We start from the raw sequence: 12,127 nt of genomic DNA on the forward strand, positions 1-12,127 counted from the left end.
TCTCGATCAGGCAGTTCTGGACGCGTGGGGGGTTAGGCAGGCCTAGGTGGGCTGTGAAGAGAGAGTTGGGCTGAGAGGAGAGAAGAGAAAAGCAACCCGGCAATGGTTTTCGGAGACCGAAAATGTCCGACGAAAATACCGGCAACGGTGCCGCTATATATTTAACGGTTGGGCTATCAAACGAGCTCCGAATGCGACGAAACTTGACAGGCGGTCTACCTACACTATAATAAGACCGCTCGACAAGTTTCAGCCCATTCCGAGAACATTTTTATGCCACTTATAAAATAATATTTCGGAGGTGCCGCGGGCGCGTGCGAGTGTGGTCTGGACTCCGAAGGAACAACGGAGAGAACCGGGGGAACCCGAACGGATGCAAGTTTTTAAAAACATGAGGATGCAAGTCATATGATGACATGGCAAAATGCAACATGCAAGCAAATGACATGGCAACAACAATGAATAATTGGCAGACACCTGGTGCATCGAATCCGGGGCGTTACAACACTCCTCCACTAACAAGAGATCTCGTCCCGAGATCTTGCGACCGAGAGGGAAGGGAAAAAGGGATGAGGTGAAACAAGAACTCAAGAGAAGAAGCAAAGAATCGAGAGCCCTCGAGAAGAAGAGAGGAACGATGAGAATGACGAGAATTGAAAGCTCACGGAACCAGATAGACTATGAAACCACTCCGGTTCGAATAAGAAAGAAAGGAATAAGAGCGAAAGAATTTAGGCAGCACTCCGGCTAAACATGGAAAGAATAGAACACGAGCTTGAGAGGATGGAATGATATTTGATGAAGACATGACACAAAAACTCCGGAAAGAATTGAAAGAGTTGAATGAAAAGAATGGAGAAGAAAATGACAGCTTGTGCCACGAATGAAATAGAAGGCATCTTTAGAAGGAAGGTTTAAACGGAGTTGTTGAGAAAATCAACAACAAAAATAATAAGCTTGTTGTGGTCTTATGGTAACATCTCAAGATCATAAGTTGATAACCGGCCACAAACGGAAATGATTGGACAGCTCAGAAGAACGAAGAAATGCAAAACTCCACTTCAAAAGAATATGGAGAATCAATTGCACTTTGAGATGCAAATAGGAAGATACTAGAACTCCTTGAACAAAATCTTGATGAACTCTTGAAGAGTGAATTAAATCATGAAGAGCCACCATGAAGAACTCCAGTGACAAAAGGATGATGAGATAGAATGAAGGATGAAGGAATAATATTAAAGCTTGCGATGATTTAGATGGAGGTTCCGACGAGATGGCTGAGGAAATTGAACTCCGGAAAAGAAAAGATGAAAGCACTTGGAACTAGAATTTATTCATCAAGAACAAACTCCGAAGGAAGGGATTAATCACTTTGAGGAAATAAGAATAAGATTTATTGTATGCTTATCCTTCATCAAAATAAATTGATGACAGCAATGGATTTGCATACTACTTATTCATGTTGGAAAAGGATTAAGGGCGTATATGGCGCAGAACTTGAGAAAGGTCTTCAATGAACCACCGGTAGGATTGGAAAAAAACGAATGAACTAATATGATGTCGAAGGAAAAGGAATCTGAAGGAACCACCGTAAGAATTAGAAACTGATTGATGAAAGAGAATGAATCACCGGGAAGAATTAGAAGAACAAATATGCTAGAGGGGATTTATATACAAAATAACAAAGAGATCATGAGCTGATTAAAGAACACTTGAACGAGGCACCGGGATAAATAGAGACCGATAACAGGAATGATGGCCTCCGATGAAAGAAATGGAAAAACAACTCCTGACATACTCCGGATGGTTAAGGAAAGAATAACTGACAAACAGAATAATTCGCTAGGATAACATGAAGCTAGAACCATGAAACTTCAAGAGAACGGACAAGATTTAAAGGAAAACTCTTCTTTGACCTTCAAATGACGACGGGAAACAGCACCAAAATTACTGAGGTACTCCGGGAGAATGAAAAGCGAAGAGGTTGAGCCAACAATGAAAAGAATATGAACGAGATCTTGGAGAAGGCATGTGAGTGATGGGATCCATTCTTACGTCAAACTTCAGAAAGGATTTGAGAATAGCTCCGGGAAAATAGTGTTGGGGAACGTAGCAGAAATTCAAAATGTTCCTATGTGTCACCAAGATCTATCTATGGAGAAACCAGCAACGAGGGGAAGGAGAGTGCATCTACATACCCTTGTAGATTGCTAAGCAGAAGCGTTCAAGAGAACGGGGTTGAACGAGTCGTACTCGTCGTGATCCAAATCACCGGAGATCCTAGTGCCGAACGGACGGCACCTCCGTGTTCAACACACTTACAGCCCGGTGACGTCTCCCATGCCTTGATCCAGCAAGGAGAGAGGGAGAGGTTGAGGAAGACTCCGTCCAGCAGCAGCACAACGGCGTGGTGGTGATGGAGGAGCGTGGCAATCCTGCAGGGCTTCGCCAAGCACCGCGGGAGAGGAGAAGGTAGAGAGGTAGGGCTGCGCCAAGAGGGAGAGAAACTCATGTGTTGGCAGCCCTCAAGACCTCAACTATATATAGGGGAGAGGGAGGGGGTGCGCCCCCTCTAGGGTTTCCACCCCAAGGGGTGCGGCTGCCCCCAATCCCATCTAGGGTGGCGGCCAAGGGGGGGAGAGGGGAAACTTGCCCCCCAAGTTAGGTGGGTGCGCCCCCTCCCCCAACCCTAGGCGCCTTGGGCCCTTGTGGGGGGCGCACCAGCCCACCTAGGGCTGGTCCCCTCCCACACTTGGCCCATGCAGCCCTCCGAGGCCGATGGCCCCACTTGGTGGACCCCCGGGACCCTCCCGGTGGTCCCGGTACGTTACCGGTAAAACCCGAAACTTTTCCGGTGACCAAAACAGGACTTCCCATATATAAATCTTTACCTCCGGACCATTCCGAAACTCCTCGTGACGTCCGGGATCTCATCTGGGACTCCAAACAACATTCGGTAACCACATACAAACTTCCTTTATAACCCTAGCGTCATCGAACCTTAAGTGTGTAGACCCTACGGGTTCGGGAATCATGCAGACATGACCGAGACGTTCTCCGATCAATAACCAACAGCAGGATCTGGATACCCATGTTGGCTCCCACATGTTCCACGATGATCTCATCGGATGAACCACGATGTCAAGGACTCAATCGATCCCGTATACAATTCCCTTTGTCTAGCGGTATTGTACTTGCCCGAGATTCGATCGTCGGTATGCCGATACCTTGTTCAATCTTGTTACCGGCAAGTCTCTTTACTCGTTCTGTAACACATCATCCCGTGATCAACCCCTTGGTCATATTGTGCACATTATGATGATGTCCTACCGAGTGGGCCCAGAGATACCTCTCCATTTACACGGAGTGACAAATCCCAGTCTCGATTCGTGCCAACCCAACAGACACTTTGGGAGATACTTGTAGTGCACCTTTATAGCCACCCAGTTACGTTGTGACGTTTGGTACACCCAAAGCATTCCTACGGTATCCGGGAGTTGCACAATCTCATGGTCTAAGGAAATGATACTTGACATTAGAAAAGCTTTAGCATATGAACTACGATCTTTTGTGCTAGGCTTAGGATTGGGTCTTGTCCATCACATCATTCTCCTAATGATGTGATCTCGTTATCAACGACATCCAATGTCCATGGTCAGGAAACCGTAACCATCTATTGATCAACGAGCTAGTCAGCTAGAAGCTTACTAGGGACATGTTGCTGTCTATGTATCCACACATGTATCTGAGTTACCTTTCAATATAATTATAGCATGGACAATAAACGATTATCATGAACAAGGAAATATAATAATAATAACTAATTTATCATTGCCTCTAGGGCATATTTCCAATAGTCTCCCACTTGCACCAGAGTCAATAATCTAGTTCACATCGCCAAGTGATTAACACTAATAGGTCACATCGCCATGTGACCAACATCCAAAGAGTTTACTAGTGTCTTAAACTAGTTCGCATCACCATGTGATTAAGTCTCAATGAGTTCTAGGGTTTGATCATGTTTTGCTTGTGAGAGAGGTTTTAGTCAACGGGTCTGCAACATTCAGATCCGTATGTACTTCGCAAATCTCTAGGTCATAATGTAAATGATGCTTCCACGCTCCACTTGGAGTTATTCCAAATGGTTGCTCCACTATACGTATCCGGTTTGCTACTTAGAGTCATTCGGATAGGTGTTAAAGCTTGCATCGACGTAACCCTTTACGCCGAACTCTTTATCACCTCCATAACCGAGAAACATATCCTTATTCCTCTAAGGATAATTTTGACCGCTATCTGGTGATCCACTCCTTGATCACCTTTGTACCCTCTTGCTAGATATGTAGCAAGTCACGCATCAGGTGCGGTACACAACATAGCATACTGTAGAGCCTACGTCTAAGGCATAGGGGACGACCTTCGTCCTTTCTCTGTTTTCTGCCGTGGTCGAGCTTTAAGTCTTAACTTCATACCTTACATCTCAGGCAAGAACTCCTTCTTTGACTGATCCATCTTGAACACCTTCAAGATCATGTCAAGGTATGTGCTCATTTGAAAGTACCATTAAGCGTTTTTGATCTATCCTCATAGATCTTGATGCTCAATGTTCAAGTAGCTTAATCCAGGTTTTCTATTGAAAAACACCTTTCAAATAACCCTATATGCTTTCCAGAAATTCTACATCATTTCTGATCAACAATATGTCAACAACATATACTCATCAGAAATTCTATAGTGCTCCCACTCACTTCTTTGGAAATACAAGTTTCTCATGAACTTTGTATAAATCCAAAATCTTTGATCATCTCATCAAAGCGCACATTCCAACTCCGAGATGCTTACTCCAGTCCTTAGAAAGATCGCTGGAGCCAGCATACCTTTTAGCATCCTTAGGATCGACAAAACTTTTTTGATTGTATCACATACAACCTTTCCTTTCGAAAACTGGTAAGGAAACTCGTCTTGACATCCATCTGCCAGATTTCATAAATGCAGCTAAGCCTAACATGATTCTAACGAACTTAAGCATCGCTACGGATGAGAAAATCCCATCGTAGTCAACTCCTTGAACTTGTGAAAAACTCTTCGCCACAAGTCAAGCTTCATAGACGGTGACATTACCGTCCATGTCCGTCTTCTTCTTAAAGATCCATTTATCTCAATGGTTTGCCGATCATCGGGCAAGTCCACCAAAGTCCATGCTTTGTTCTAATACATGGATCCTATCTCGGATTTCATGGCTTCTAACCATTTGTTGGAATATGGGCCCACCATTGCTTCTCCATAGCTCGTAGGTTCATTGTTGTCTAGCAACATGACCTTCAAGACAGGATCACTGTACCACTCCGAAGCAGTACGCGTCCTTGTCGCCCTACGAGGTTCGGTAGTGACTTGATCCGAAGCTTCATGATCACTATCATAAGCTTCCACTTCAATTGATGTAGGTGCCACAGGAACAACTTCATGTGCCCTGCTACACACTAATTGTAGTGATGGTTCAATAACCATATCAAATCTCCACCATCCTCCCACTCAATTTTTGAGAGAAACTTTTCCTCGAGAAAGGACCCGTTTCTAGAAACAATTACTCTTGCTTCCGGATCTGAGATAGGAGGTATACCCAACTGTTTTGGGTGTCCTATGAAGATGCATTTTATCCGCTTTGGGTTCGAGCTTATCAACCTGAAACTTTTCACATAAGCGTCGCAGCCCCAAACTTTCAAGAAACGACAGCTTAGGTTTATCTAAACCATAGTTCTCACGGTGTCATCTCAACGGAATTACGTGGTGCCCTATTAAAGTGAGTGCGGTCGTCTCTAATGCCTAACCCATGAACGATAGTGGTAATTCAATAAGAGACATCATGGTATGCACCATATCTAATAGGGTGCAACTATGATGTTCGGACACACCATCACACTATGGTGTTCCAGGCGGTATTAATTGTGAAACATTTCCACAATGTCTTAATTGCATGCCAAAGCTCGTAACTTAGATACTCATCTCTATGATCTTCAACTTCACTCTGAAATTACTTGAACCATTCAATAATTCAGACTTGTGTTTCATCAAGCAAATATATTCAACATGTACTCGAATCATCTGTGAAGTCAGAACATAACGATATTCACTGCATGCCTCAGCACTCGTTGGACTGCACACATCAAAATGTGTTACTTCCAACAAGTTGCTATCTTGTTCCATCTTACTGAAAACGAGGCTTTTCAGTCATCTTGCCCATGTGGTATGATTTGCATATCTCAAGTGATTCAAAATCAAGTGAGTCCAAATGATCCATCTGCATGGAGTTTCTTCATGCGTATACACCAATAGACATGGTTTGCATGTCTCAAACTTTTCAAAAACGAGTGAGTCCAAAGATCCATCAACATGGAGCTTCATCATGCGTTTTACACCAATATGACTTACATGGCAGTGCCACAAGTAAGTGGTACTATCATTACTATCTTATATCCTTTTTGGCATGAAAATGTGTGTCACTACGATCGAGATTCAATAAACCATTCCTTTTAGGTGCTAGACCATTGAAGGTATTATTCAAATAAACAGAGTAACCATTATTCTCCTTAAATGAATAACCGTATTGCGACAGACATAATCCAATTATGTCTATGCTCAACGCAAACACCAAATAACAATTATTTAGGTTTAACACCAATCTCGATGGTAGAGGGAGCGTGCGATGCTTGATTACATCAACCTTGGAAACACTTCCAACACGTATCGTCAGCTCACCTTTAGCTAGTCTCCATTTATTCCGTAGCTTTTATTTCGAGTTACTAACACTTAGCAACCGAACCGGTATCTAATACCCTGGTGCTACTAGGAGTACTAGTAAAGTACACATTAACATAATGTATATCCAATATACTTCTATCGACCTTGCCAGCCTTCTTATCTACCAAGTATCTAGGGTAATTCTGCTCCAGTGGTTGTTCCCCTTATTACAGAAGCACTTAGTCTCGGGTTTGGGTTCAACCTTGGGTTTCTTCACTGGAGCAGCAACTGATTTGCCGTTTCATGAAGTGTCCCTTCTTGCCCTTGCCCTTCTTGAAACTAGTGGTTTCACCAACCATCAACAATTGATGCTCCTTCTTGATTTCTACTTTCGCAGTGTCAAACATCGTGAATACCTCAAGGATCATCATATCTATCCCTGATATGTTATAGTTCATCACGAAGCTCTAGCAGCTTGGTGGCAATGACTTTGGAGAAACATCACTATCTCATCTGGAAGATCAACTCCCACTCGATTCAACTGATTGTTGCACTCAGACAATCTGAGCACAAGCTCAACGATTGAGCTTTTCTCCCTTTAGTTTGCAGGCTAAGAAAATCGTCGGAGGTCTCATACCTCTTGACGTGGGCACGAGCCTGAAATCCCAATTTCAGCCCTCGAAACATCTCATATGTTCTGCGACGTTTTGAAAAACGTCTTTGGTGCCTCAATTCTAAACCGTTTAACTGAACTATCACGTAGTTATCAAAACGTGTATGTCCGATGTTCGCAACATCCATAGACGACGTTTGGGGTTCAGCACACTGAGCAGTGCATTAGGGACATAAGCTTTCTACTGTCCGCATAATCGCTATTGTCAACTTTCAACTATATTTTCTCTAGGAACATATCTAAAACGGTAGAACTAAAGCGCGAGCTATGACATAATTTGCAAAGATCTTTTGAATATGTTCAGGATAATTAAGTTCATCTTATGGACTCCCACTCAGATAGACATCCCTCTAGTCATCTAAGTGATTACATGATCCGAGTCAACTAGGCTGTGTCCGATCATCACGTGAGATGGACTAGTCATCATCGGTGAACATCTTCATGTTGATCGTATCTACTATACGACTCATGCTCGACCTTTCGCTCTCTTGTGTTCCGAGGCCATGTCTGTACATGCTAGGCTCGTCAAGTTAACCTAAGTGTTTCGCGTGTGTAAATCTGGCTTACACCCGTTGTATGTGAACGTAAGAATCTATCACACCCGATCATCACGTGGTGCTTCGACACGACGAACTTTCGCAACGGTGCATAGTTAGGGGGAACACTTTCTTGAAATTTTAATGAGGGATCATCTTATTTACTACCGTCGTTCTAAGCAAATAAGATGCATCAACATGATAAACATCACATGCAATCAAAATAGTGACATGATATGGCCAATATCATTTTTGCTCCTTTTGATCTCCATCTTCGGGGCTCCATGATCATCATCGTCACCGGCATGACACCATGATCTCCATCATCATGATCTCCATCATCGTGTCTTCATGAAGTTGTCTCGCCAACTATTACTTCTACTACTATGGCTACCGGTTAGCAATAAAGTAAAGTAATTACATGGCGTTGTTCAATGACACACAGGTCATACAATAAATAAAGACAACTCCTATGGCTCCTGCCGGTTGTCATACTCATCGACATGCAAGTCGTGATTCCTATTACAAGAACATGATCAATCTCATACATCACATATCATTCATCACATTCTTCTTGGCCATATCACATCACATTGCATACCCTACAAAAACAAGTTAGACGTCCTCTAATTGTTGTTTGCATGTTTTACGTGGCTCCTATGGGTTTCTAGCAAGAACGTTTCTTACCTACGCAAAACCACAACATGATATGCCAATTGCTATTTACCCTTCATAAGGACCCTTTTCATCGAATCCGTTCCGACTAAAGTGGGAGAGACTGGCACCCGCTAGCTACCTTATGCACCAAGTGCATGTCAGTCGGTGGAACCTGTCTCACGTAAGTGTACGTGTAAGGTCGGTCCGGGCCGCTTCATCCCACAATACCGTCGAAATAAGATTGGACTAGTAACGGTAAGCATATTGAACAAAATCAACACCCACAACTACTTTGTGTTCTACGCGTGCAAAGAATCTACGCAATAGACCTAGCTCATGATGCCACTGTTGGGGAACGTAGCAGAAATTCAAAATTTTCCTACGTGTCACCAAGATCTATCTATGGAGAAACCAGGAACGAGGGGAAGGAGAGTGCATCTACATACCCTTGTAGATCGCTAAGCGGAAGCGTTCAAGAGAACGGGGTTGAAGGAGTCGTACTCGTCGTGATCCAAATCACCGGAGATCCTAGTGCCAAACGGACGGCACCTCCGCATTCAACACACGTACAGCCCGATGACGTCTCCCATGCCTTGATCCAGCAAGGAGAGAGGGAGAGGTTGAGGAAGACTCCGTCCAGCAGCAGCACAACAGCGTGGTGGTGATGGAGGAGCATGGCAATCCTGCAGGGCTTCGCCAAGCACCGCGGGAGAGGAGAAGGTAGAGAGGTAGGATTGTGCCAAGAGGGAGAGAAACTCATGTGTTGGCAGACCTCAAGACCTCAACTATATATAGGGAAGAGGGAGGGGGTGCGCCCCCTCTAGGGTTTCCACCCCAAGGGGTGCGGCTGCCCCCAATCCCATCTAGGGTGGCGGCCAAGGGGGGGGAGAGGGGAAACTTGCCCCCCAAGTTAGGTGGGTGCGCCCCCTCCCCCAACCCTAGGCGCCTTGCGCCCTTGTGGGGGGGCGCACCAGCCCACCTGGGGCTGGTCCCCTCCCACACTTGGTCCATGCAGCCCTCCGGGGCCGATGGCCCCACTTGGTGGACCCCCGGGACCCTCCCGGTGGTCCCGGTACGTTACCGATAAAACCCAAAACTTTTCCGGTGACCAAAACAGGACTTCCCATATATAAATCTTTACCTCCGGACCATTCCGGAACTCCTCGTGATATCCGGGATCTCATCCGGGACTCTGAACAACATTCGGTAACCACATACAAACATCCTTTATAACCCTAGCGTCATCGAACCTTAAGTGTGTAGACCCTACGGGTTCGGGAATCTTGCAGACATGACCGAGACGTTCTCCGGTCAATAACTAACAGCGGGATCTGGATACCCATGATGGATCCCACATGTTCCACGATGATCTCATCGGATGAACCACGATGTCAAGGACTCAATCGATCCCGTATACAATTCCCTTTGTCTAGCGGTATTGTACTTGCCCGAGATTCGATCATCGGTATGTTGATACCTTGTTCAATCTCATTACCGGCAAGTCTCTTTACTCGTTCTGTAACACATCATCCCGTGATCAACCCCTTGGTCACATTGTGCACATTATGATGATGTCCTACCGAGTGGGCCCAGAGATACCTCTCCATTTACACGGAGTGACAAATCCCAGTCTCGATTCGTGCCAACCCAACAGACACTTTGGGAGATACCTGTAGTGCACCTTTATAGCCACCCAGTTACGTTGTGACGTTTGGTACACCCAAAGCATTCCTACGGTATCCGGGAGTTGCACAATCTCATGGTCTAAGGAAATGATACTTGACATTAGAAAAGCTTTAGCATATGAACTACGATCTTTTGTGCTAGGCTTAGGATTGGGTCTTGTCCATCACATCATTCTCCTAATGATGTGATCTCGTTATCAACAACATCCAATGTCCATGGTCAGGAAACCGTAACCATCTATTGATCAACGAGCTAGTCAGCTAGAAGCTTACTAGGGACATGTTGATGTCTATGTATCCACACATGTATCTGAGTTACCTTTCAATACAATTATAGCATGGACAATAAACGATTATCATGAACAAGGAAATATAATAATAATAACTAATTTATCATTGCCTCTAGGGAATATTTCCAACAAATAGAAGAGTCAGGTAAGATCCTGGGAAAAGACATGTGGGTTAGGGGCCACTAAAAGAAAACACCGTTGGAAAGGATTGTTGAACAGATAGATGAAGCACCGGAACAATTGAAATATTTGAATGAGGTGACACTTGATCCAAGGAAAATAATATGATCAAACCAAAAAAAAACTTGAATTGAATCCACCAGAGAAGAAAAAGAGATGAAGAATGTCAAACAAAAGAGAATTCACCGGTTGAAACAATTGACGAAAGGTTGAAGAGGCTCCACACGAATGAAATTGATGGTCGAAAGAGACTCAGACTCCGGGAAGAAAAGGGTGGGAGGGCGGGAAAAACAAAGGCACCTGGAAGGGAGAACCGACGAATATATTGAAGAGAAAACACCAGTTGGAAGAAAGCAAATGCTTCGCATGAGTAGGATGGATACTCGATTAGGGACTTCGGCTCCAAGATGAAAAAGGGTGGGTGGGTGGGAAAAGAAAACAACTGAGGATTGAACTTGGCAACAATGAAGAGGCTCGAGTCGACTTGACGAGAAATGCACCGGATAAAAAGAGCTGAGGAACAACGAACGGAAAACCAACTGGGTGATCCTAAAGAAAGTTTGAAAAGGGAAGAGGAGTAATTCAAAACACCTACGTCAAGATTCCTCACCAGAGCGACGAAGGGGCTGAGGAGGAAAAAGAATTCCTACTCTCCGATGTAACTAGACTCCGAAAACAGTTTTCTTCTAGGCTTGACAACGGCCAAACTACACGATCAATCAAGGGGTTCCTAGGGTCGGTCGAGGCTCTGATACCAACTTGTCACGCCCAATATGCGACCCTATCCAAGAGGAACTCGAAGGTCCCACCAAGGATAGACCCGCATACTGAAACGCTTTTGCAAGGTGGATATCATTACATCAACATTACATAATAGATGGGGATACATACAAAAGGCATACAATGCCACACGAATACAACATCATCTTACATAAGAGCATCATCCAACTATGGATGAAACACAAACAGAAACTCAAATGACATCCACCCAGCTAGCCCAGGCTGCCGACTTGGAACCTATCCCCTGATCGAAGAAGAAGCAGAAAAAGAACTCCAAAACAAGCAAACATCGCTCTCGCGTCATGATCATCGCATAAACCTGTACCTGCAACTGTTGTTGTAGTAATCTGTGAGCCACGAGGACTCAGCAATCCCATTACCATGGGTATCAAGACTAGCAAAGCTTAATGGGAAAGGAATGGGGTAAAGTGGTGAGGTTGCAGCAGCGACTAAGCATATATGGTGGCTAACATACGCAAATAAGAGCGAGAAGAGAGCAAACGGAACGGTCGTGAAGCTAGCAATGATCAAGAAGTGATCCCGAACTCCTAATTACGTCAAACATAACCCAAAACCGTGTTCACTTCC

The sequence above is a fragment of the Triticum aestivum genome, chromosome 6B (genome assembly GCF_018294505.1).
Source record: "Triticum aestivum cultivar Chinese Spring chromosome 6B, IWGSC CS RefSeq v2.1, whole genome shotgun sequence".
Taxonomy (NCBI): Eukaryota; Viridiplantae; Streptophyta; class Magnoliopsida; order Poales; family Poaceae; genus Triticum; species Triticum aestivum.